A 25,751-nucleotide genomic window follows, 5' to 3' on the forward strand; every position below is an offset into this window, starting at 1 on the left:
TCCCTATTAGGATAATTGTCCAAAAAGTCTTTTTTTAAGTCTTTTGTGAGCATGTCTCTTCAACTACCATCAAAGAGAACGATTATGAGATCCAAATAAACAGAAGAAATAAATGGAAGATCATATTCTTACAAATATAGAAAAAAATGGAAGAGTTGCTTATGCAAAAGCATAAATCCGACCAGTTCATATTCACCCATATTGTTGGTTGAAGCTAATGCCCTAAGGCACGTCTCTCCCATTTGACTTGCAGCAAGAGCTTGAGATATGGTTTTAACTCTAGCTAAATAGTTGTTTCCTTCAAGACAGAACCTGAAATATGGTAACCAGTTAGAACAGGGCAAGAACAAGATTCTATGCTGTATTAATCCAGACATCTGTAACTGGTTTTAGCCAAGAAATGTTTTAGAGCTTTTTTTTTTCTTTTTCTTTTTTCCCCTTAAAGCTCAATAATTTGACTCGTAACCTAAAGAATAGCTAATAGGGTTTTTCCCAGAAACACAACAAGTTGGTGAGTTTTTGCTATTCACTAAGTTTCGATTAGCAAGACAAAATGCATTTGTAACATACTAATTCCCCGAACCACTTTATTCTTGTGGGTTCAGACATAGTCACGATGGTATCAACAACACCAGCTATACATGTTTGTTCTAAACTCACCTACGGCCCCAGGGCAACAATTTAATTTCGTACTTTTATTTAACTTGTAACACGCGACTTTTAATAGGGCTTCACATAAAACTATGGGGGCTACAGTGAAAAGTTCATGAAGTCTGTGTTAAGCCTCTCCTTATTACAGATGTATATGTTCTCATGAATGCCAATTGCATGTGCTTTGCTAGTTGTTTATGGAACTACATAATATTAACTGTCCTAACAGAATCAGCAAGGTCACCAACTGCACGAAATACTGACAATCTTGAGGCTTGCTCACCAGAACTCTTTCTAGGTCTTTTCATGGCCTTGCGTAAGGTCTCATTGGTATAGAACCAACATCATAGTTTGAGTTGGATCTGATTATTAAAGTTAACTGAATGTTCAGATTGGACATAGTAGATTATTGGAAACTTATTAGGGAGAAATGAAAATGAAGGCTCGGTGAGCCGGGTTTCAACAAAAATTCTTGCAAATGCTCGCAAGAATGCTCTGTTCTAACCTTTTCCATTTTCAATCATTCAAGTATAGAAATTTGGTAAGAATAAGCAGTTCAACAGAGAATTGTCTCAAATAAATTGCTAATAAATGCAACTAGATCCGGTACCAATAAACTCCCAAGTTCTGACCCCAGATTATCGACCAGTCTAAATCTGAAATGTTGATGGATTATCTTGTGAAGGATTCCGACTTACCAATTGCTTCCAAGCATGTTCTGCAAGCAAATTTCCAAAGAATTCCACTGTAAAGAAGCCTTATCATAAGAGCTCTGTTAATTCTCGATGCAATGGCAAGCATGTAGTCCCTTGACCTAGCAATAGGACAAAGCAAACAACTCTGTCACAAAGCAAAAAACACTCATATATCAACGCTGAACATAGTACCACTTTATTACCAGATGTTGAAGTTCACAACTTTCCTATCACTATCCATCAATTTGAACCAGTGACATGTTTAGTCCCATGTCCTTTTGAGACTTTACTTGGCAGGAGCTCTTATTCTCAACATCGTTTTTCTTGGCATCTTCTATTCTTTGGTTTATCTCATCGCGCAGTGAGACTTTCTCAGAAGTGGTAAATAATTGGACTTCGCAATGCTGACACATGTTTGGTGGGTTATACATCCCTCAAGTTCCAAACTAGACTGACATCCCTGAGTTCCTCTTTTGCTTGGCAATGTTGTCCTGCTTTTCAAAAATCAACTTCAGTCGCCCACTAATTATCATTCAACCTGCGAATAAGCACTACCGTTCACTTCAGTCACTGGAGAAGTGTATCCAGGATGAATTCTGACAACTCTCAGCATCCACTCGTTCAAGGACATGCCAAGCCTCTTTTTCCATGGATGGGACTTCCGAATCCTCAGTCCATCATTCAAGGCCTCAGGACGTATGGTTAATGTAAAGTAGAATTCATTTGACCCCTGTTAGGATGATAGATGAAATAACAATAAATTTATTAGGAGTATCTAAGACATGGTGATATGAAACCAAGTCTGACCAAAGATATGGTAACTTCACAAAGGTTCAGTTCACCATTTAGATAGGATTAAAGACAGACTTCAGTATCCCCCAACTAGGTAACCAGTTCATTCTTGTTTTCTATTCAAATTTTCTTATGCATGATCATTATGTTAAGGGACGGTAGATAGCTTGGGCCCAAAAGAAAGGGGGAGTAAAAGAGAATAATCCCCTAACCACAGCATCCTTTGACTTCTGATCAGAGTAGCAGGATGATATCAAAATTTGCCAAAGGAAAATGTAACATGCATGGGCCAATGGTACCTCGCTTGACCTGAGCTCAGGTAAGCATCACATGGGCCACAAGTTCAACGTCAATTTATTAGTTCAGCTGGATTGTCAAGCTTCGTTTACAGGACACAGCATTTGAGGCAGAGAAAATTGCCAGCATCCACCTACATCCCAAAAATTAATATTCTTCAGATTATGATCTTCCACTTAACAGATCCATAATGTCACACATATACATCAAACTGCAAGAGTGAGGCTCAAGTACAACCATCCGTGCTTATAGAAGACTGTAACAGCAGACACATCATGTAATCATTGCCACAGATCCACACCCAGCAGCTAAGTAATGCAACAGCAGCACCTAGACATAGAAATACATCATGTGCCGGATGAGTACTTACAGGTCTCAAGAAATCAACATGGTCAATTTCAAAGAACCAGGATGCCACACCAGCAAAGGCATATCTGGTTGAAAAGGCCATTTCAAAAGCCCTTTGCATTAAAATCCTCCAAATATCCTCCAGTGAATATTCCTTTCCTGTGGCTGGCATACTAATGAGTTCTCAAAACAAGTGTCCCTTATCAGAATGCTATCTGTGTCTGTCAGAGCAGGCATATTACAGAAGACATGACCTTTGGCAAGTAAAGCTAGGAGCCTGGACAAGTCCTCCACCTTAGTATCTCCACCTTAGTATCTCCGTTACGTTCTTCTCTCTTCTTTTTCATCATTTTACTCCTCTTTTCTGCATCTTGCCAAAGTAACTTTTCTCTCTTTATCTCTGGCAAGATGGGTTTAATTGGAGCTGATTTCCCAGTTTTAGAATCACGAGCCACAAATGTGAAATTGGCAGTAAGTGCAACTGAATCTGAGGAATGCCGGATATCTGCAGAAAATTACCAGTTTAAGGTAAACAGCATAATGGATCAGTAATGAGACTCTATCACAGAAAGGATAACTTCTTGAAGATTTTACATCTGAGAATTGTGCTTGAACAACACGTCGAAAACCTTGACAAACTACCAATATTTCTTGGAGAGGATGTTGATTAGCAGGCTTTTCTGTTGTTAGGATGGGTTTGATTTTTTTATTATTTTTTGGTAATAGGAGAATGGTAAATGGCTAGCAAATTCGCAAACTTCTCCATAGTTTTTATGAGTAGAGTAAAGAAAACATGCAAGAGTAAATAAGGTTTGCAAAAAGAATAAACACATTTAAGGCACAGCCATCAAAATGACACCATCCTTCAGGATCAGGAGTAATGTGGCTCCTTGCTCCTGCAACTGCTTAGTGGCAGCAGATGGAAATGTATATTCTCGTCCCATAAGCCAATAAAGCAATCATCAACTTGAGGGGAGGAAGTAGCATACTGTCATCGATTGGAAGTACTGTTTCATATGATACCTTCCGTGGACTGAGTTACATCCAGTTGGATCGCCATTGATGAGTGCCCAACCCATGTAACAGCTCAAGCTATTTGCAATTCAGTGTCCATATGGATTGGCCTCTTGAGAACACTCTGTCTACCGAAGCAGTGACTAATAACAGAGGCCTTGTGTTGCCATTGTCAATGGAGCAATGCTGGTCCAAAAGCAAAAGGCTGAACACGATGGGGATGTTCTGTTACGCACAATTCTAATGATGAATTCCCACACTATTTGAACTATGACTAATGACTGGAGAATTTTGGCATTCTGGTTGCAGAACTTGATATGGAAAAAGATTAATGAGAATTTAGATATGCACATATAGGAATGATAGAGACAAAGTACTTCTTACACGAAAGCAGCAGCATGTTGTTACAATGTATTCCCTAATTACCAGAAGACCAATTCTAGATTATTCAAACGATGACTTGCCATTCAAACTACGAATAGCAGAATACTAGAACTGATTACCCACTGACTAAGCTCCAGCACCTTTCAGTTTTATATCAGGAATTTACCGAAGCACCACAAACTGTATTACCTAACTCTAGCATTGTCGATGACATCATATACAATTCATCTCTTGCGGAGAAAGCCCATGGGAACTCTCTTTCTTACAATGACGCAGCATGCATTGCGTTGATACAAGCAATATGCAGGGACAAAAACGCTCGAAATTCTGTTAAAACCACATTTCAACCACTGAACCATCATTCAAACCGATAAATTTAAGCCGGAGAAACATCGCAGAAAACAAATGGCACCACGTTCAGAACCAGAAACAAAAGCATCACCATCCGATAGTTGTTCAAAGCTCGGTTTAATTTACCTTATATAGTCCCAGCGAGAGCATCGACATCTTCCACCAGCTCCCCCATCCTGATCTCATCCCAAGGATTCCCATACTGATCTCCGAGCAACATAATCACACGAAAACTTGTAGAAAACGCTCGTCCTGCTCCTGGACGGACTCCTCGGAGCCAATTCGCTCTCCGGCGAAGCAGCGCTCTACGTCGCCCCGGCATCGCCGACCTCCTCGAATATCTCGGATCTCGCTTCCCACGAGGCGTTGGTAACGGGCGAGAGAAGTACGTACCGGGCCACCAGCTGATCGGCTTCCGAATCGACGATCCGGCGTCGATGGGCGGAGCGGCGGCGGAAGCCACCGGAATCGCGCTTGCCGTCAAAGCGGATGCTCCGTCGTCCGTCGCGGTGAGGAATCGGGGCGATGCGAGACACGGTGGACTACCAATACAATGTACAGAGACGACGATTTGACAAAACAAGTAAAAATTATTAATTTAAGAAATATTTTTTATAAATCATATAACTTATAGTAAAAACAAAATCGATGAATTTTATTTCTCCTTCGCTTAAACAAACCAGCTTGTACAATATATGACAACACCGTTAAGAAAGTCATTTGTTGAGAGAAGAAAATAAAAGGTTGAATAATGAAATTAAAATAAAAAGATAAGAAAGGAGAATAGCGATCAAAGTGAACTCTTTTTTAACATTCTAACAAAAAATTAAATTGGACAGGAATCTCTGTTTCCTCATCGTCATTATCACTGTCCATTCTTTGATTTTCTTCACTTAAAAGATCACCAACGGGTGCCCATGGGTCTAAACTAGAAAGGTGCGAAACCAACTCCATTCGAATCCAAATTGAACCAAATCAAAAATCCGGTTCGATTCAGTTTTTTGGTTTTCTTATTTTTGCTTTGCTTATTAGAGCCAAACTGAATAAAGGATGAGAAAGATAAATGATTTTAAGTTGGGCGTTTAAGTTTTGTTGAGAATTTCGGTTCGACTCACTAATCGAACCAAATTGAAAAAAAGAATAATTACTTTTCGGTCATCTGAACCAAATATTGAACCGAATCGAAAATGTACGAAATTTCGGTTTGATTCGATTTTTCAAGAGATAATTGCTTGCTTTTGCCCACTCATAACAAATTTGGTGAGTGTGCTCTCTTGCTTACACACTTCTTAACATACTAATATTGTTGGTTCATTAGCTCTAATTGGGCGTCTTTGATAAGGTGATTCTGTTGTATAATTATTTGCTGCATATTATAGTGCTAACACATGAAGCTCGATGAGACTGTTTCCATATATCCACCTAGGAACCGGACTGACAGTTTGGTTCTTGGGTAGATCCATATAAATAACGGGCAGTTCCCGATTCCAATTTTTCGCAACTAGTCCTTAGTGGATGGTTCCCGGTTCTAGGAAGAGAACTGCTCACCTAGACCATGCTCACTCTTAAATGGTGACAAGTTTTCCACAAAAGAGGAATCTCTCTTTATCCTTCTTTCTATTTTTGGATTATTGATTGCTTTGACGCGAAGTGGTTCCCTTACTTTCTCTTTTTTTATTAGACAAGATTAACTGTCATAAAATTAAAATTTATAGAAATACAAAATTTTTCTATTAAGATCGCATGAACTCAATAAGCTTTGTCCGTATAAAGGGCAAAATATTCTTTTCTTCTCTTTCATCACTCTCTTGCCTTTTGTCCATGCAGGGCAATATATTATTGTTCTTTTTCTTTTCTCACATTGTCCCCTCTTTAAATGTAGATTTATTATTTAATTGAATTGAAAATTTTCTGTTAAAGTGTAGTACTTATTACTTATTTACAAGTATCTCATAATGGCAAAAGAAAAGTATCTTATGTGCGAATGATGCTTATTGCTTTGCGTTAAGTTCATGTTTTATCGTTGAATTATTCCTTTCTCGATTCTACTTGCACATCCATCTATAGTTACTTGAGTTTCAAAATACAAACTTCAATTTGTTGTTTAGTGAAATGTTTAGTGATATCATATCTAATAAGAAATTTGATATTTTAGACGAACAAGATACAATCTAACAAGTCATATGCGTGTGCTTTTGAAGAAAAAGTAGGTTTTGCAACCCTCTGGAGGTGAACTTGAAGGAGCTTGACAGATTGCCAAGTGGGCACGAATAACCCTTTTGTGAGGTGGCACTTCTGCCTAGCGAGCTCCTGATCTCAATTTGCTTTTCTCAAGTTAATTATGACATTTTGTTCTTCTTGAGGAGCTGCCACTAACTTATTATAAGCCATTTAGAAGCTGAGCAAAATGCAAGAGTTTGTTTTACTTTTGCAAATCAGAGATCAGATACAGGTCCTTGATTATACTAGATATTGGGTAACGCCCAAGATTAGTACCTTCTCTCTTTTAATGGGGAAAACGTTTCATGTGATCCTTTTCTTCATTTTTATATTTTTCTAAAACACGTAAATCTAAGTTATCATGCAAGGAGAGCTCATATGACAAATTAAACAAGGCGATCGGGAAATCATGACAATATAATCACAGACATTACGATAAGTAGAACTTGAGCCGTATCGGGCAAAGTTATAACAATGCCTTGCTATTCAGCCCCAAATAGAACTCTAGGAAGCAATATATAAAATAAAATATGCAATCAACCTAGTTTAAGGAATGTAAACTAGATGATAACGTTGCCACATTAAACAAAATGAAATTCTACCAAGCATAAATCAAACTAAGCCTAAAAACGCCATTTCTTATCAAATGCCTATCCCATTTTTTTTTTTATCATTTATTGATTTATTTATTTTTCTTTTTCATTTTTATCCATGATAAACATGATTTAAGCTCTAGCTATACTAAGTGCATGTTAAGATATAATAAACTAGATACAAGGCTAGAAATTGAACTACAATATGATGCAAATATGTGGTTATGGCATATAGACGATGCAATCATGTGAAGGGGAAATCCCGAGATAGGTCGAGGCCCTTACCGAGGCCAAATAGAAGCTTTAAGCTCGTGTCCAGCCCCTTAGGCTGTATAGACAGCAAGTTTAGCCGTCCATTCACCCGCTAGATGGCATCGAACAAACACAGAAACATCCCGACATATCTGCAGGCCTCTGGGGCTGACAAAGACCAACCCGAAACACATCAAACAACGCTCAAGAGCCATAAACATGCCATACTATCCACGGTTCAGCAAGCCCAAGTCCGAACCGAGAAGCCCTTAGAACGAAGCAAACGCAAAAAATTAGAGAACAACCAAACAAAATGCTAAAAAAAAGTGTCATTGCTATGAGGAAGGGGGAGGTGTTTGGACCAGTTTTGATACAAGGCCTACTTCAACCAAGGCACACACTTGACGTCAAGGATGGAATTATATAAACTCAAACGCCATAGCCGAGCTAATGGACCAATAGACCGAGGTAATGAGCTTGTGCCGCCCATGAGAGCCAGGCAAGCTGTGACATCCTGAAATTCAAATCCTCTGAGGAATGAATGGATGTGAATTTCGTCAATACATTGTTGGTTAATCTCACTTGGAATTGATCACTCCTGAAATACTGACCCTGAGGGGAAAGGATAATGAGGACAAAACTCGTACGACTAAAGAACTTGACTTGGGAAAATGACTTGACCATGAGACTTGCGTGAGGATGATCTTGTGGATAGGTAGGCCGATTCTAAGGACGACTAGAAGTCGATTCACGGACAGAACATAATGGAATGACGGGTGATTCCATTTACTGTTATCGAACTCGCAAACGGCCCTATGTCGATCCTCAATAATCGTGTACTTTGAAATAAGAATCTATTATCCATAATTTCATGTAGTTAAGGACGTCCATGCGTCGAGATGTCTTGAACGTGATTTGACACGAGTTGATCACGCATGAATCCTCAAAGCTACCTGTCAATCTGAGTTGTACCCGAAATGACATTGGGCGAAATTGACATGGCATAAGAACTAAAGATTGAACTTTGAATTATCGGAAATGTCCGGACAAACATTAGATGAAGCTGCTTCAATAGTCGATAGAGCCAATGAAGCCGAGCAATTGGAAAAGGGATTTTCGAACTGAAAAAGTAAGCCCATGAGGACATGGGCCGGGCCAAGCCAGGGTAGGCCTTAGGTCCAAGTTGGGACAGCCACCAAATGGGCCTAAGGAAAGCAAATGAGCCTATTGGGCCCAAACCAACTATTCATCTTTCAAAAGCCCATGGTCCAACTTTGGGCCCAATCAAGCCCAAACAATTTCTAAGCCCACTTCTATTCATGGCCAAGCCCAATTCCTAGGCCCATCCACCAATTTTAGCCCAATGTTAGATTGGTAAATTGGTGCAAGGTGAAATGACTATTTTGCCACCAAAAGCAAGTGGATAAGGGCAAAGGAGGAGAGAGAAGATGATGATGTCATGCATGGGGACTTGAAACAAGCCTTAAATGGCTTTGATGAGGCATTGACATCTCTCACTTCACTCTCTCTCTCTCCCCTCACTCGACTCTACCTTGACGGAGCTCTCTCTCTCCTCGTTCTCCTTCCTCCAGTTTTGCTCCTATAGACCTTCCTCCAAAGATCCGAGTTGATTATTGGCTTTCCGAATGAATCAACCTTCGTGTCACCCACCATTGTTTTCAAGAGATCCAGAATGTGTAGGAGGACTTGTACATTCACCACCGAAACGATTCTCCTGAGTCCCGATTCGGCTAGAAGCCGCCAGCAAACCGACCGCATGGAATAGTTCTGCTCCAGTGACCTTTTGTCAAATATTCGAGTTAAAAGTGGTCTTCCTGTGAGAATCAGGCTACACTTTACCCACCACCGTGACCAAGAGAGGCAGACCGTTCCAACGAACTTGGTCGTACCCCAAACGGAGCTGCCGGTCGTCCCGAAATACGGCGAGAAGGAACTAGCCGTGGTACCGCCCGATTCTGCCTAGTTCGCGATTTTGGCCCGTTTTCTCCCATTTCGACTGAGCTTTCACCCAGCCTAGCTACCAGCCACTCTCCTTGACCCCCAGGTGCCGCTGGTTGCCAGTCATCCCCTTGTCGGAGCTCCAGCCAAGCCGTTCAACTCAATTTCTCCTTTGGCAGGGCTGTTTTTCCAGAATTTCAAAGGGAGTCCGAGCTATGGTTGATGTGTTGAGCTTGGGACCGCCTTTAATCATCGTGGTAGAGGTCCTAGAGTGTCGCCTCTATCATCGCTGCCGCGTCGATGTCTCCGGCCTGCTTACCGGGTGAGTTTAGCTCATAATCCTTTGATTAGAGCCTAAACTTGCTTAGGGTTAGTTTAGTTGGATTTAATTCTAGTTTAGGTGATTTAATTAAGTTGTATTAGCCCTAAGATAGGTGGTTAGATGGATGGATTAGATTAGTTTAGCTTAATCTTACTTTATTTGCTTAATGTGGTTTATGTGGTTAATTAAGTATGATTTGCTTTAATTAATTGATGGTTACTTTAATTAATGCTTTTAATAATTTCCGAGTTTAATTTATCATTTATTAAATTTTGGAAATTTACTATTCACTCGCCACTATTCACGATTTACTGTTCACGAGGTATTGTTCATGAAACACTATTCACGAGTTACTGTTCACAAAAACACTGTTCACCCAAGATTCATTTGGGGTTTAATCTTATCAAGTGATTGGATGTATAAATGCATGGGCATCTGCATGAATTGAGTGATGATTTGTGCAATTGTGTGGTGAATGGAAAATTGGTATTTATTCAGAAAACCCCGGGCGTCGGGTTTTGACACCGAAAATGAATTTGGATTATTTTATCAAATAGTGGGGTTTGAAAAATGATGGTTTCTGTTTTTATGGTTTGAATTTGACAAGTAACCACACATGTGACAATTTTCTTGAATGATTTTAAAGTGAAGGAAAGAGGTCAGGATTACTATTTTGATGAGTGGCATTAAGTGAAATGCAAGGTATCCCAAGCCGAATTTGAATTGTCATGTGTGGTTAAGAGGAAACCATCCTGAGCTTTTGAGCTAGACTTGCCTCTATATGAGAGGCCCTTTACAATGGGCTATAGTTGCCCCTATATGGGAGGCCTTTACAATGGGCTATACTTGCATATGGGAGGCCCTTTACAATAGGCTGGACTTGCCCCTATATGGGAGACCCTTTACAATGGGCTCTACTTGTGATTAACAATTGGAACATATGATTGATTGATATTGTTGCACCTTATTATAAGATAAAATTGTGTGGCATGGTATGGGACGTGTCATAATGGTTTTATCTTATAATCGGAACGCGTGTGATGGATTGATGTGCAACGAGTGGCGCACTGTTGTGCAAGAACGCGTGAGAATCATGTCATCGTTGGTTCCAGTCATGCATGAGTTGAGTTCATTATTTATGGCACGCACGCATGAATCGATAACGTGCAAGGTGTGGCAATGGCTAGGTGAGATCGCTTGTGACGTGACTCGTATGTGATTGATGAATTGCATCGTCTAATGGCCATGTGCATTGCGTGTATTGTGCTGAGATATAACGTGCAAGGTATGGCATACCAAGTAAGGTTGTATGCGAATCGACTGTTGGTTGTTGCTTGTGGTGGGGTAGTTCTGGATAGATACCCCGGGTTGAGTTGGTATTCTAACCGGGGGCTTAGGGGTGGAACTCGCTGAGATTTATATCTCATTGGCTATTGAATAACCATTTTCAGATCCCTAGTGTGAAGAGCTAGGACCTTGAAGCAGAAGGGTCAGGAGCATAAGTGGCTTAGTAGTCTTTTATGGGATAGACCTTTTGTATAAGCTTGAGGTGTTTATGAATGTGTATTTTGATTTGGAAATTGTTATCTGCTTTTCTATCCCAAGTTTGTTGAGGCCACGGATTAGTAATTCGCTTCCGCATGTGCATTTAAAATGAATGGGTTGGCGACGAGTGCCTGGGAACGTCGCATAGCAGATCGACCACAGTGGGATGTGCGCGTGCTCGGGGTTCGGGACGCGACACAAGCTTCCGTACCTCTGCCTTCAACTACGGTCACGAGAGAAAGGCAAACTCGATCCCTAATTCTTATAGAATGCACGAGAGTTCTATGGAAGGGGAAACTGAGATATCCATAATCTACAATGCCTCTAGTAGGTTCTAAGTACAGAAGAAATAGAGCCGAAACATGGATGCAAGATAATGTAAAGTCGCTGTTTTTCTAGGGGTGAAAATTCGATCCCTGATTTTTATTAAAATTCATGAATAGCTTATGGGAACGGAAATTTAGGTATTAACAAACTACAATATATCTAGTTTCAAAATGCAGAAGAAATGTAGCAAGAAAAATGAGTGCAAAATTATGTAAAATCATTGTTTGTGTCTAAGGGTCAAATTGTGCCGTTATCGGTGAATCCGATCCCTAATTTTTGGAAAATTCAATAAGGTTCTACGAGAGAAAATTTAGGTTTCATTAGTAGGTTATCCCTCCATATCATGAAAATAAAATACTCTTAAACCAACTTAAAATTGAGAACATAATTGGCCAAATTTATGTTTATCTATGAGTTACGTTCAAAGGAGGTAACTGTGCTAGTTGTCTATCCTCATCTCTTTCGAGTATATAAAACTTAACGAATTAAATGGCTATATAGAGATTGCTCTCTTTGATATGTCTAATGATTTTACATTAATTTAATATAGATCAACATAGTCGAAGATTTCGATAGTTTTGTAGAATGTCAAATAAACATTCAAATTGAGAGCTAACAAAATCATGTAATACCCAACAAATTGGCTAAATAGATACACATTTGGTCAAGATACAATGGAATCATATTGGATCTCAGTGTTTCTCACTTGGTATAATCTTAGAACTATGCTCACCATTAGAGGTGAAGTCTTATACAATGCTATATAATCAATACAAATGCATACGCACGGTTTGCATGCGTTCGTCATAGTATATTGAGCCCAAAAACCGGCAATCCATGCTATTTGACAAAGCCCTATTGTTTGCTAAAGAATGGACTAGTATAGTTTAATCAGATTAGTCATAAAATATTATAAAGGATTAATTCCTTGTTTAAAGAATCATATAAAAAACGAATTTGATTCAAATCACAGAGCACAAATATCAATTTGACCAAAATTATATTTAAGGATCAATGAACATTGATTAAGAGTTCAAGGACTAAATTCTGGTAGCATCTCTTCTTTTATTAATGCTAGAAATATATGAAATCAAGTCGTAAAAGAGGTTGCATATCTGTATTGAATATTTAAAAATGATTCACTCGTTAAAGTAGCTAATTAAAGTTTGTTGCATCATTTTTGCTAGAAATCAATGTATCATTTGTTGTTCAATTTTGTAAAGTGATGCTTATGTCGATCTCAGACTGGGTCCTTTTCTTCTGGGGAGTGTAACAAAAATAAACCTCACTATGAAGGCAATGACTACTTTAGACCCTATTTGGTAATATTTCAAACAGTGCTTGATTATATTATTTTGTTTCCCAAAACAAAAAAAACAAAAAAAAAAATAGAAATCGGTTCGGTAATTTTTTTGTTCTCGGGAACAAAAATCATTTTTTATTTTGGTTCCCGAGAATAGATTTAGAACAAAATCAAAAAGTAAAAAACAAGCTGCTTCTTATTCCGAGAACAATTTCAAAATCAAGCTCAACTTATTTTTTTTTTCTTTTTATTTTCTTATTTTCTCCTTCTCTCTTCTTCGTCCTCCCAGCTCGGACACCGGTGAGGCTTGACATTGCCCAAGCGGTGCAAGTTCGGTCTCGCCGGCAGATGGGTGAGGGTCTCTTGTCGGTGGATGGGCGAGGCTGTCCTCTCTAGATCTAGCAAGGCCAGCCTTGCTTGGCCACCGGCAAGGCTTAGCCTCACCCAAATCTATCGAGGCCGAGGCTTGCAATGTTAATCGCCGGCCACAAAGAAGGAAAAAGATAAAAGATAAAAGATAAAAGAGAAAAGAGAAAAATAAGAAAAATATAATAAAAGTATAAAAAAATTAAGAGTCCCATCAAATGCATTTCTATCCTAAGAATAAAAATTTTAGATAATTATCAAACACCTTCAAATACTCAGAAATTCGTCCAGGGAACAGAATCAAGAAAAATTATTTCTGATAAAAAATTGTTCTCGAGAATAGAATGATTACCAAACACACTTATTACCCCCATTATACAAATACCATTCACATACCCTCTAAGCAAAATCATACATTGAAAACACCCAATTGCCCCTTCTTGCAAATTCATTTTAGCAATTTGTTTAGGGTTGGCTGGTTTTTATTATTTTTAGTTGGTTTTTGAGTATTTTGGGCGGTCAACACTATACTTGTGTATTGTCCCAGATAACTAATAAGAAGTTTATAATCTATATTGATAAGTTTCTATTAGTCACTGGCATGTATGGAATGATTTTTACTTTTTTGCTTTTTTGCTTAATTTAAATTTTACAGTTCATGCACTTTTAACTTTTTCTTTTTAAATCCAAGACTTTCTAAATTTTCATAGTACTCAAATGTTAGCTCAAAGACTCACATTTTATCTTTTTCATAATTTCCCGAAATTTTATTGATATTTTAAGTTTTGACTGGAAAAGTAAAGATGCTTTTGAGCTTTATTTAAATCCAAACAAACGTGCACATTGTTAAAACTAAGTCGGTAAATGTTCAAGCAAATATATAAATTACAGTTTACCTGTTTGCGACATGCTCATAAGTTCACGTGAGGGCAGTAAGGATAATACGTTGGTGATTTCGATTTATACTAATGAGTTATGGATCAACTCGTATATTTAGTATAAAAGGTCCATAGATACTTATGGTAAACTGATAATTGCACATATATGAACTAGTAGATACCATTCAAATAACTTTATTAACCATCCAAAAGTATGGTAAATTCCATCAATATGATGATTATCTTTGCAAGTGTACATTTAGATTGCTCGTAAGTTCTTCATCAATGCCAAATATTATTAATACCTGATGGTAATTTACTCCTTTCAAATTTTTAGGTTGTGTTTTTCACCATTTAAGTTGATTTAATAGAGGGTGATTCATAAAAATCTAATGGAGATTACGCCACAATCGGAAGAAAATCTCGTCTGGCCCGGGACAACGCTTTTGATAATGCGGGTCCACTCCAAATCCAATCGTTCTGATCGCATTGGGTTTACGGACCTGGGTCTAGGTGAAAATTCTGCTAATACTAGTTGCACTCATGATACAGTTGCAAAAGATAAAGCCCTGTGGTTGATGGAGTAAAGCAATCTGATCCAACTAAAAAGAATAAAGAAGCAGCTATAAGTCGATTGTAAGTAACGTGTATATATTATCCAGCTAACTCACGTACAGTTCAATGCAAAGACTTATAGTATAATATATATATAAGTTTCCAGCAATACTTTTATTCTTTTTGAATCGGGATGAATCAAACTTGCGAACAAACATTGTTTTTTAAGCTACAAAGATGTCACAATAATCCTGAGTACCGAGCTGAGAATGGTCCCAATGCATTCTTAGCTGCAATTACTTTGTTGACCAACATTTTCCACTTGGAGTCATCTTTCTTGCTTTGGTGCTGAATCTTCACTCTACATTGCCTGGCAAAAGCAAAAGAGACACAATGTATAGCCATCAATTTCACAACTACAAATCAGTTCAAAGAAGGTGCTGCTCTTCAACTCTACACCCCATAAGATGACTCAGCCCCGACATGCATCTCGCATAATCACTTAGTTTTTAAATTATTGAAGAATCATTGGGGAGGAAAAGCACTCTTGCCTTCAAAATTTTGACTCATCAACCAGTTTCTTTGAATCGGCGTTGGACTTTTTGATAAGAATTCCACCGTATAGAAGCCTTGCCATAGAAACTCTTCACAATTCTCGATGCAATGGCAAGCGTGTAGTCCGTTGACCTAGCATTAGGACAAAGCATACAACTCTGTCACAAAGCAAAAAACACTCACATGTCAATTCTGAACAGAGTACGGGTTTATTACCAGCAGATGTGGAAGTTCACAACTTGTCACCATCCATCAATTTGAATCAGTGACATGTTTAGTCCCATGTCCTTGTGAGACTTTACTTGGCAGGAGCTCTTATTTCTCAACACTTATTTCTCAACATCATTGTACTTGGCATCGTCTAATCTTTGGTTCATCTCATCGTGTAGTGAGACTTTTTCACAAGCAGTAAATAATTGGACTTTGCAATGCTGATACATGTTTGGTGGGTTAGACATCCCCTAAGTTCCTAACTAGACTGATGTCCCCGAGTTCCTCTTTTGCTTGGCAATGTTGTCCTGCTTTTCGAGTGTCAATTTCAGTCCCCCACTAATTATCATTCAACCTGCGAGCAAGCACTACCGTTCGCTTCAGTCACTGGAGAAGTGTATTCAGGATGAAGTCTGACAACTCTCAGCATCCGTACATTCAAGGACATGCCATGCCTCTTCTTCCATGGATGGGATTTCCGAATCCTCAATCCATCACTCAAGGCCTCAGGACGTATAGTCAATGTAAAGTAGAATTCGTTTGACACCCGTTATAATGGTATCAAAATTTGCTAAAAGAAAATGTAACACGCATGGGCCACTAATACCTTGCTCGACCAGAGCTCAGGTTGCATCACATGGGTTACAACTTGGACATTGCGGTTCATCTGGATTGTTAAGGTCCGTATACAGGACACAGCATTTAAGGCAGAGAAAGTTGCCAACATCTGCCTACATCCCAAAAAGAATATCCTTCATCTTATGATCTTCCACTTAACAGATCCATAATTTCACACATACATACAACGCAAGAGTGAAGGCTCAAGTACGACAGTCCGTGCTTATAGAAGCTGACAGACATTTCATGTAATCTTTGCCACGAATCCACACTCAGCAGCTAAGTAATGCAACAACAGCACCTAGACATAGAAATACATCACGCACTTGATGAGTACTTACAGGTCTCAAGAATTCAACATGGTCAACTTCAAAGAACTCGGGTGCCATACCAACAAAGGCATATGTGGTAGAAAAGGCCAATTCAAAAGCCCTTTGCATTTGAATCCTCCAAATACCCACCGATGAATATTCCTTGGCCGTGAATGGCATACTAATGAGTTCTCAAAACAAGTGTTGTCACGCCCCGACCCTCAGGCACGCACACATCCCTTACTCTTGGTCGATTTTAAAATGCGATATCCCAGGACTATGTATCGCCAACCCTTTCATTCTTTATAGCACACGCGGAAGCAGTTATAAATCCCCAGACAATAAAGCAATGGGATAAAAAAACAGGCCATATATTTTCCTTACTGAAAATTCACAACTATATCTTTTTACATGCAAACAAGGTCTGACAAGACAGGATAGGATTTCGGTCCTCATCCGGGTCGTACTCGATGTCATACTCGGGGTCCTCCTCCACGTACTCCTCTTTGGGTTCCTCAACAGAGATCTCCTCATCGGATTCATGCTCCTCAAGCTCCTCATCCAGGTCCTGAAATGGTTATTCAATAACCACTGAGACCACGTCTCAGCAAGTTCTACTTCCTAAGACCCGATTAGTAAACTAATACACCTTAGGGCTGCCTATGCACAATATGAGTCAGAGGACTTACCTTAGCCTCAGATTCCACCTGCATATTAGCACAGATTAAATAGGCACCCAAGCAATCACATCACAGATCGAAGCATCGATCAAATCGACTTAGTCGATTATATGCCAACAATACCACTCACGGTCATTTCCATTCAGTCAATCCATTCACAACATTAAATCAAAGCAATGATCAATCGACCTAGTCGATTACATGTCAAACGGACCATTCTAGGTCAATGCTCTCGGGTGTCACGTTCACCAAGTGACTTATCCACTAGACAATTGCGTGCGTTCTTTAAGGCGCCCGTTTCGCCGATGACATCCTTAGTCACCGAACCACGCATGCCTATAACCATGTACTCAATAGACAATTGTGTGCGTTCTTTAAGGCGCCGTTTTCGCCAGTGAGTCCCATAATCACTGAACCACACATGCCTATAACAATGTATTTAATAGACAAGTGTATGCGTTCTTTAAGGCGCCGTTTTCGCCAGTGATGTCCTTAATCACCGAACCATACATGCCTATAACAATGTGAGTAGTAGACCGATACGTGTGTTCTTTAAGGCGCCGTTTTCGCCAGTGACATCCCAATCACCGAACCACGTAGGTCCACAATAATGTATGTACTAGACCGATACGTGCGTTCTTTAAGGTGCCATTTTCGCCAGTGATGTCTCAATCACCGAACCACGTAGGTCCATACACCGTGTCTGATCGGTTCAATCCCAGAGTACTTCTGATTCACTCTCACCATTCTACTCACTTTACAACTAAACAAAGCACTATAAATGCTGAATAAACATACTGGGCCATTCACCAATCAATAATTCAATCTCAATCGATTCCAATCAAATTAGGGTAAATCCCTAAAACATCACAATTTATTTAATTCCATGCAACGTAGAGCTCAAATAAATAAACGAACTGCGCCACGACAATCAGCACGAGATTTCGGTTGTCGTCCATCAAAATCTTAATTTCCGAAAAATAATTAATTAATTAATTTCGAAAATTAAATAAATAAATACAATAAATTCAATTTAGCACAATATAAAGCTCAATTAAATAAATAGTTTGCACCACGATCATCAACACAAAATCCCGGTCACTAGCCATCCCAGTTGAATTTCCGGGAAATAAATAATTAAATAATTAATTTCGAAAATTAATATTTAATTCCTAAAAATTCCACCTAGGCCCGATTTGCTTAATTAACACTCGATAAGGGACGGGAAAAATCCCAAGAAGCATCCAATAAATACTACAGGCAATTCTCTATCTAATTACACTAATCACACAACTAATATGCAAAGTAATTAACTAATAATCACTAATCAATTCTAATCTAACAACCTAATTACACTTAATTAACACTAATCAACCTTTAAGTATAATTAGCGCACTAAGAAGGCATTAGTGAGTAAAACTCACTCAAACGACAGGCTCGACGCGAGGATCGACTTTTCTCAAAGCGGGCCGAGCATCCGGCTCGGGAAGGCGGCCAAAACGAGCCAAAACCCCCTTTGTCAAACCCATTTTCGTCTTCTCACATTCGCCGCTGGAAGGGCGGTTCCGGCGTCGTTGGAAGCGGCCAAGGGCGGCGAGGGCAAGGCGGAGCTTCGGCGAGGTCGACGGTGGCCGGAGGAGGTCGGGCGGCGGCCGAAGGCGGCGAACGAGACTTAACGAGAGGCGGGAGAGCCGGACAACGGCCCGGAGCAATGCCGAGCCGGGCGAGAGAGCGACCAAGGCGCGCGGAGGCAACCCGGCGGCGAGCACGCGGGTGGGGCGAGTAGCGACGGCAGCTCCGGTTTCTTCTCTCGGCTGGCGCCATTGTCGCTTCATTTGTTCGAACCGAGAGAGAGAGGGGGCGGAGATGCGCGGACGCAGCACGGCGGCGGGCTCGGAGTGCGCGAGCAGCTCCGGTGCTTGCGAGCGTGCGACGATGACGGCGAGAGGCGGCGACGGGCGGAGCTCTGCTGCCTTCGGCTTCTTCGGTTGTTGTCAAGAAGAAACCCCAAAGAAAGGGGAAGAAGATGGAGATGCGGGGGGAGAGAGACAGCGACGAGGAAGAAAAGGGGGAACCGGTTTCCCCTTTTTCTCTCACTCTCTCTCTCTCTTATGCCATCCCGCACGTGGGCCACCATGAGCTGCCCTCCGCTCACAATTCAAAGACAAATTTGCCCTTCTAGAAGCATTTAGGTAGACCAAAATATGGGGTAGATGTGGCATACGAATTTTGCTAATTTTTCTTCCCAAATTGAACCTTAATCCCACTTGAATCAAATCAATTTGACCCCCTAATTTCATTCAATATTTCATCGATCAAATTGGTATCTTTTCTTATCAATATAGCCCACTTGCATCCCAATTTCACAATCCCGGCTCAACTGAACAAAAACGGCCCTATTTATCCAGTCGAAATTAGAATCCGAAAATCTGGATGTCACAACTCTTCCCCTCTTATAAAAATTTCATCCTCGAAATTTAAACTTTTACCCATCCTTATACAAAAGGTGGGGGTATTGTCGTCTCATCGATTCTGCTCCTTCATTACGTTTCGTCTTTTGCTATCCAAGATCCTCGGTGCCGACGAAACATTTCCGAATTAACTGAGACCAATTCTTGATTCCCAAAAAGGCTAAGCACTTGTCCATTTTTGCAAAAATGAAAGTTGCAAAAGTTTTGGTTTTTTTTTTTTCTTATTTTTTTCCACAAAGCGGCTAACTACCGCGTCGGGGATTGAACTCCGACTTCGGACCTTCGCTTCTTCCGGTTACCACTCGGCTACAAGCGCCGACGGTGTCTCGAAATGCTTCTTTAATTCATTTAAAGCCAAAACCCTCCTTTGAACTCAAATTTCGATGGATTCCGATTTAAATGCCGATTCATCTTCCCTTCCTTAATAGATCGAGACGTCCTCACCAAGGGCGACACCCAAGGAAAAATACACTTCCCCACTTAAAATTTCAAAGGTCTTCAACACAAAATCTGCGAAGCTAACTGGCGATTCTGAGCAGTCTTAAATCTGTCTCTAATAACTGCGACTGAATCACTGATTCTAAACCAACTATGGACCTGCGATTTTCTGATCTCTGATCTCTGATCTCATCTCAATGACTGAAGTTCTGTACACTCTGCTCTGCACGGATTAAAAAGAAACTATCTGATCGATCTACTAAAACTGGGAACCTCTGGTCAAGATCGATATAACTCGACACCGATCTCGGCAACCTGCAATCACCGACTCACCGTACGACCCCGGCCTGTGATCTTTCTTTCCCTGACTCCATCTCAGCAATTGAAATTCTGTACCCTCTGCTATACACTGCTTAATAAAGAACCCTCTGAAAACTTTGCCAAATTTATAATCTCTAATCTAGATTCGAAATATAATTTATCCCCGGTACTCCATGCCGGCGAATTATCTGATGCACACACACTTCGGTATACCCACTCTGTGACAAGATAGGATCTTCAATTTCTGAAATCGAACTTAGATTGACGGTTAATTTCACTCCGACACGCTTTTAGTGTGACCTAGGCTACTGGGTAGTTTTCGGAACTTTTTAGGACAAATGACCCGTGGTCGATTTTCTTCGAGCCACAATGAACCCACTCGACCCATTGGTGACTCTCGATTGTCGTGAAAATCTCGAGAATTCAAATACGGACACAGGGTACCAAAACGACAGTAAAGTCAAATTAGTGCCAGTCGACGAGAGTTTTCCAATTTAGTGGGGTCACCCACGATTGGTCACTCATCTCAGTCGAACCAACCTATCTCTGATCTTAATTCGATTTTTAACTGTGCCGTAATGATCTCTAAAGATGAGCACGGTCGAGAAGTCGATCCATGGTCGAATTCTCAAGTCTATTTGCCTTAAGGTCCTTAATAACTCACCCAACTAGTCTAGTTATCTCATGAGTGGCCAACTCAGAGAAAAACACTGTAATCGCGTCGATGAAATGCCCAATTTATTTAATTGAAATCAGAGCCCGAAATCTGGATGTTACACACTCAAAACAAGATCTATTCGTACTGTACCAAAGTGGACCAACTCCATTTATCGATCGACTATTATCCTCAAATGGTATCAGTAATCCCCTGAATCCTTAGTAAGCCTATCACAATGGAACATTGTGATATATTTCATTCCCACTTGGGACTCTCAAGTGATGGTAAAAATTCTCCCGGTTCGCATTACCAAGCTTCCACTTACTGACACCTCTGACACTTGCAACCTGCTCAACGATATCTATCTTCATATCAATCTACTAATCTAGCTGATGTCGATTCTGACTTACTTGAATTGCTTAACCAAACACTGCAATACTTACAGTGAATTTCTAACAAGGTCTTTTCCCTGAGTGCTGCACTGTCAGGTGCACTCAATTCCCCATGGAACCCGAACGTTCCATCCTCAGAAGTCTTAAAGTCAGATTCTTTATTGCCAGTATCCTCTTATAATATCTTCTGAACATCTTTGTCTGTCAACTAGGCACCGATTCTAACTTGAACATTTTGTTCAATCTTGAGGGTGGCTATAAAATTCAAAAGGTAGCCTACCTCAAATTTGAAAACCAAGCTTCTAAGTCTTTTCAAGTAAAGTCTACACTTTAGCCAGTCTATGCACAATTGAAAACTCTCGGCTCAACACATTAATGACTCATTTCGTTCCTCCAAGGTGATACCCGATATCACTATTATAGTTCTGCCAAAATTCTTGTTCACGACACCGCTTCGTATTCCACTTATTGGGTCTCAACTGGCGGAACGGTGATGCAACACTCTTCTCATGTTGTATCAATGCATACCTCATTCTTTAAGTTCTAGAAACTATCCTCGTACTTGTCAATGCCGATGAATTTCTCTTCTTTCTCAAGAGGTCAAGCCTGCGATGATACTGATATTGAAAATTCTTTCACAAACCTTCTGTAGTAATCTGTCCAATCCCCATAGCTTATGATCTTTGACATTGATGTCGGTCTCGGTCCATAAACAACTGATTCGATCTTAGCTGGGTCCATAAAGATTCCTTAACCTGTAATCACATGACCATTCTTAAGGGCTCTCGTGATCCTCATCACTTAATAAATACCCCAGAACGTCACTACACCACACAATCACCATTGATCTAGATATTCTTTGAATACTCGGTTTGTCAAATCTATGACAACGGCTGGAGCGTTTGTCAAATCAAATGGCTTTACATTATTCTCACAGGGGCTAAATCAAGTGCGAAATGCTGTCTTTAGTATAACCTCCTTCCTAGTTCTCAACTGACAATAACCTGTCCTCAAGTCGATCATTGAAGACATCAACACTCTTTATAACAAGTCACCCAATTAAGTTGGCAATGGTTGATGCATGATTGCAATGAACCATTTTCATTTATCTTTCCACAAAACTGATGTTCCTTAAAGCGATGCACTAATATGTATGAATTCCTCATTCATCAATCTTCACATCCGTACCTTCGGTTCTATCAATTCAAACAACAATAACTAGTAAGAAGCCTTCAAGAGTGGCTTTATGCTGGTGCTAACTCGATCGTAATTTCTATCTCTTTTTTCTGGCAACAGTTTGATGTTTCTTATGACAACACATCTAGAAATTCTCAGACCATTGAGATGTCTTCTATCTCCAATTCTCCAATCTGTCTTAACTATAACCATCACCAAGTAACCTCAACAATCTCCATCGAACAAGTGGGTTGTCTTCAATCGACGAGATTAAAGAAATCGAAGATTCATTTCGACTCCCAATAAACTCAACACTTTCATGAGCTCCTGGACTAAGTTAAATTGCTCCACGACCATGATCTATTACTACAAGATGCTCCATGAGCCCATTCTACTCATGTAGTGTCGAAGTTACACCTCAGCAACTAGTCAAGCATGACTATTACTAGTGATTCCCCTTTCTTCCACTTATTTCAATAAACAGAAGTTCCCCAAACTTCATCAAAAATCTGATAGAATTTTCCCCAAAACATTCTTCCTCTGTCTAGTGCCAGGTCGGTTCCATTTCTGTTCTTCTCACCATACCTGGACACTGAATTCATCCATGGAACAACATGTTCTATTTGTCTGAATGCTGACCTGACTATTCCACCATTCCTATTGAGTGGAACAAATACTCTTCCCTCAACATCAGTCTTTTCTCCTGACCGAATTCCAAGTCTGCTTGCGCTGAATCTTGACTCAAATATCGAAATATGTTCCCTGACTATCCTTCCAGGTTGGACCTCAACAAAGGTAGCAACAACAACAACTTGAATCGGATCTTACTGGTTCATCCAAAACTCAAGGAACACTTGCATCAGAAAGATCTTATCTGACTTAGGATCATTCAACGCTGCTACACTAGTACCAACCTGCGATGGCACTCTTACGCTCGAGCTGGCCAGAGTCAACACTCTGCCTTCCGAATCCACAGTAATTAAAAGCAAGCAATTCACACCCGACAAACAATTCTACCAATCATCTATCAAAGACATGCACCAATCATGAATTTAAAGGCCTTTCCTTCGCTATCCCATAGGTCATCGCACCTTATCACTCCAATACCTAACCATTGCTCTGATACCACAAAAAGGGGATGTCACGCCCCGACCCTCAGGCACGCACACATCCCTTACTCTTGGTCGATTTTAAAATGCGATATCCCAGGACTATGTATGGCCGACCCTTTCATTCTTTATAGCACATGCGGAAGTAGTTATAAATCCCCAGACAATAAAGCAATGTGATAGAAAAGCAGGCCATATATTTTCCTTACTGAAAATTCACAACTATATCTTTTTACATGCAAACAAGGTCTGACAAGACGGGATAGGATTTCGGTCCTCATCCGGGTCGTACTCGATGTCATACTCGGGGTCCTCCTCCACGTACTCCTCTTTGGGTTCCTCAACAGGATCTCCTCATCGATTCATGCTCCTTAGGCTCCTCATCCAGTCCTGAAATGGTTATTCAATAACCACTAAGACCACGTCTCGGCAAGTTCTACTTCCTAAGACCCGATTAGTAAACTAATACACCTTAGGGCTGCCTATGCACAACATGAGTCGAGGACTTACCTTAGCCTCGCATTCCACCGCATATTAGCACAGTTAAATAGGCACCCAAGCAATCACATCACAGATCGAAGCATCGATCAAATCGACTTAGTCGATTATATGCCAACAATACCACTCACGGTCATTTCCATTCAGTCAATCCATTCACAACATTAAGTCAAAGCAATGATCAATCGACCTAGTCGATTACATGTCAGACGGACCATTCTAGGTCAATGCTCTCGGGTGTCACGTTCACCAAGTGACTTATCCACTAGACAATTGCGTGCGTTCTTTAAGGCGCCGTTTTCGCCAGTGACATCCTTAGTCACCGAACCACGCATGCCTATAACCATGTACTCAATAGACAATTGTGTGCGTTCTTTAAGGCGCCGTTTTTGCCAGTGAGTCCCATAATCACCGAACCACACATGCCTATAACAATGTATTTAATAGACAAGTGTATGTGTTCTTTAAGGTGCCGTTTTTCCGGTGAGTCCCATAATCACCGAACCACACATGCCTATAACAATGTATTTAATAGACAAGTGTATGCGTTCTTTAAGGCGCCGTTTTCGCCAGTGAGTCCCATAATCACCGAACCACACATGCCTATAACAATGTATTTAATAGACAAGTGTATGCGTTCTTTAAGGCGCCGTTTTCGCCAGTGAGTCCCATAATCACCGAACCACACATGCCTATAACAATGTATTTAATAGACAAGTGTATGCGTTCTTTAAGGTGCCGTTTTCGCCAGTGATGTCCTTAATCACCGAACCATACATGCCTATAACAATGTGAGTACTAGACCGATACGTGTGTTCTTTAAGGCGCTGTTTTCGCCAGTGACATCCCAATCACCGAACCACGTAGGTCCATACACCGTGTCTGATCGATTCAATCCCAGAGTACTTCTGATTCACTCTCACCATTCTACTCACTTTACAACTAAACAAAAAGCACTATAAATGCTGAATAAACATACTGGGCCATTCACCAATCAATAATTCAATCTCAATCGATTCCAATCAAATTAGGGTAAATCCCTAAAACATCACAATTTATTTAATTCCATGCAACGTAGAGCTCAAATAAATAAACGAACTGTGCCATGACAATCAGCACAAGATTTCAGTCATCGGCCATCAAAATCTTAATTTCCGAAAAATAATTAATTAATTAATTTCGAAAATTAAATAAATAAATACAATAAATTCAATTTAGCACAATATAAAGCTCAATTAAATAAACAGTCTGCACCACGATCATTAGCATAAAATCCCGGTCATTAGGGGTGAGCGGTTCCGGTTCCTTACAGTTCCGCTTGGAACACGGAACCTACCCTCAGCACGGAGTTCCTCATTTTTTGGAACCCGGAACCTACCCGTCGAGAACCAAGAACCGGAACCTACCCCTGTCACAGTTCCGGATCGGTTCCAGCTCCAACAGGTTCTTTTTTTTTCTTTTT

The 25,751-nt window shown here is 40.2% G+C and overlaps 2 pseudogenes; both read right to left on the reverse strand.

Annotated features, from left to right (window-relative positions):
• LOC104428073 overlaps positions 1-9,683 on the reverse strand; it is a 104,901-nt pseudogene extending 95,218 nt beyond the window's left edge.
• Positions 9,684-14,927: 5,244 nt separating this feature from the next.
• The window catches only part of LOC104428077, a 59,018-nt pseudogene continuing 48,194 nt past the window's right edge, over positions 14,928-25,751 (reverse strand).

This window comes from Eucalyptus grandis, chromosome 1 (genome assembly GCF_016545825.1).
Source record: "Eucalyptus grandis isolate ANBG69807.140 chromosome 1, ASM1654582v1, whole genome shotgun sequence".
Taxonomy (NCBI): domain Eukaryota; kingdom Viridiplantae; phylum Streptophyta; class Magnoliopsida; order Myrtales; family Myrtaceae; genus Eucalyptus; species Eucalyptus grandis.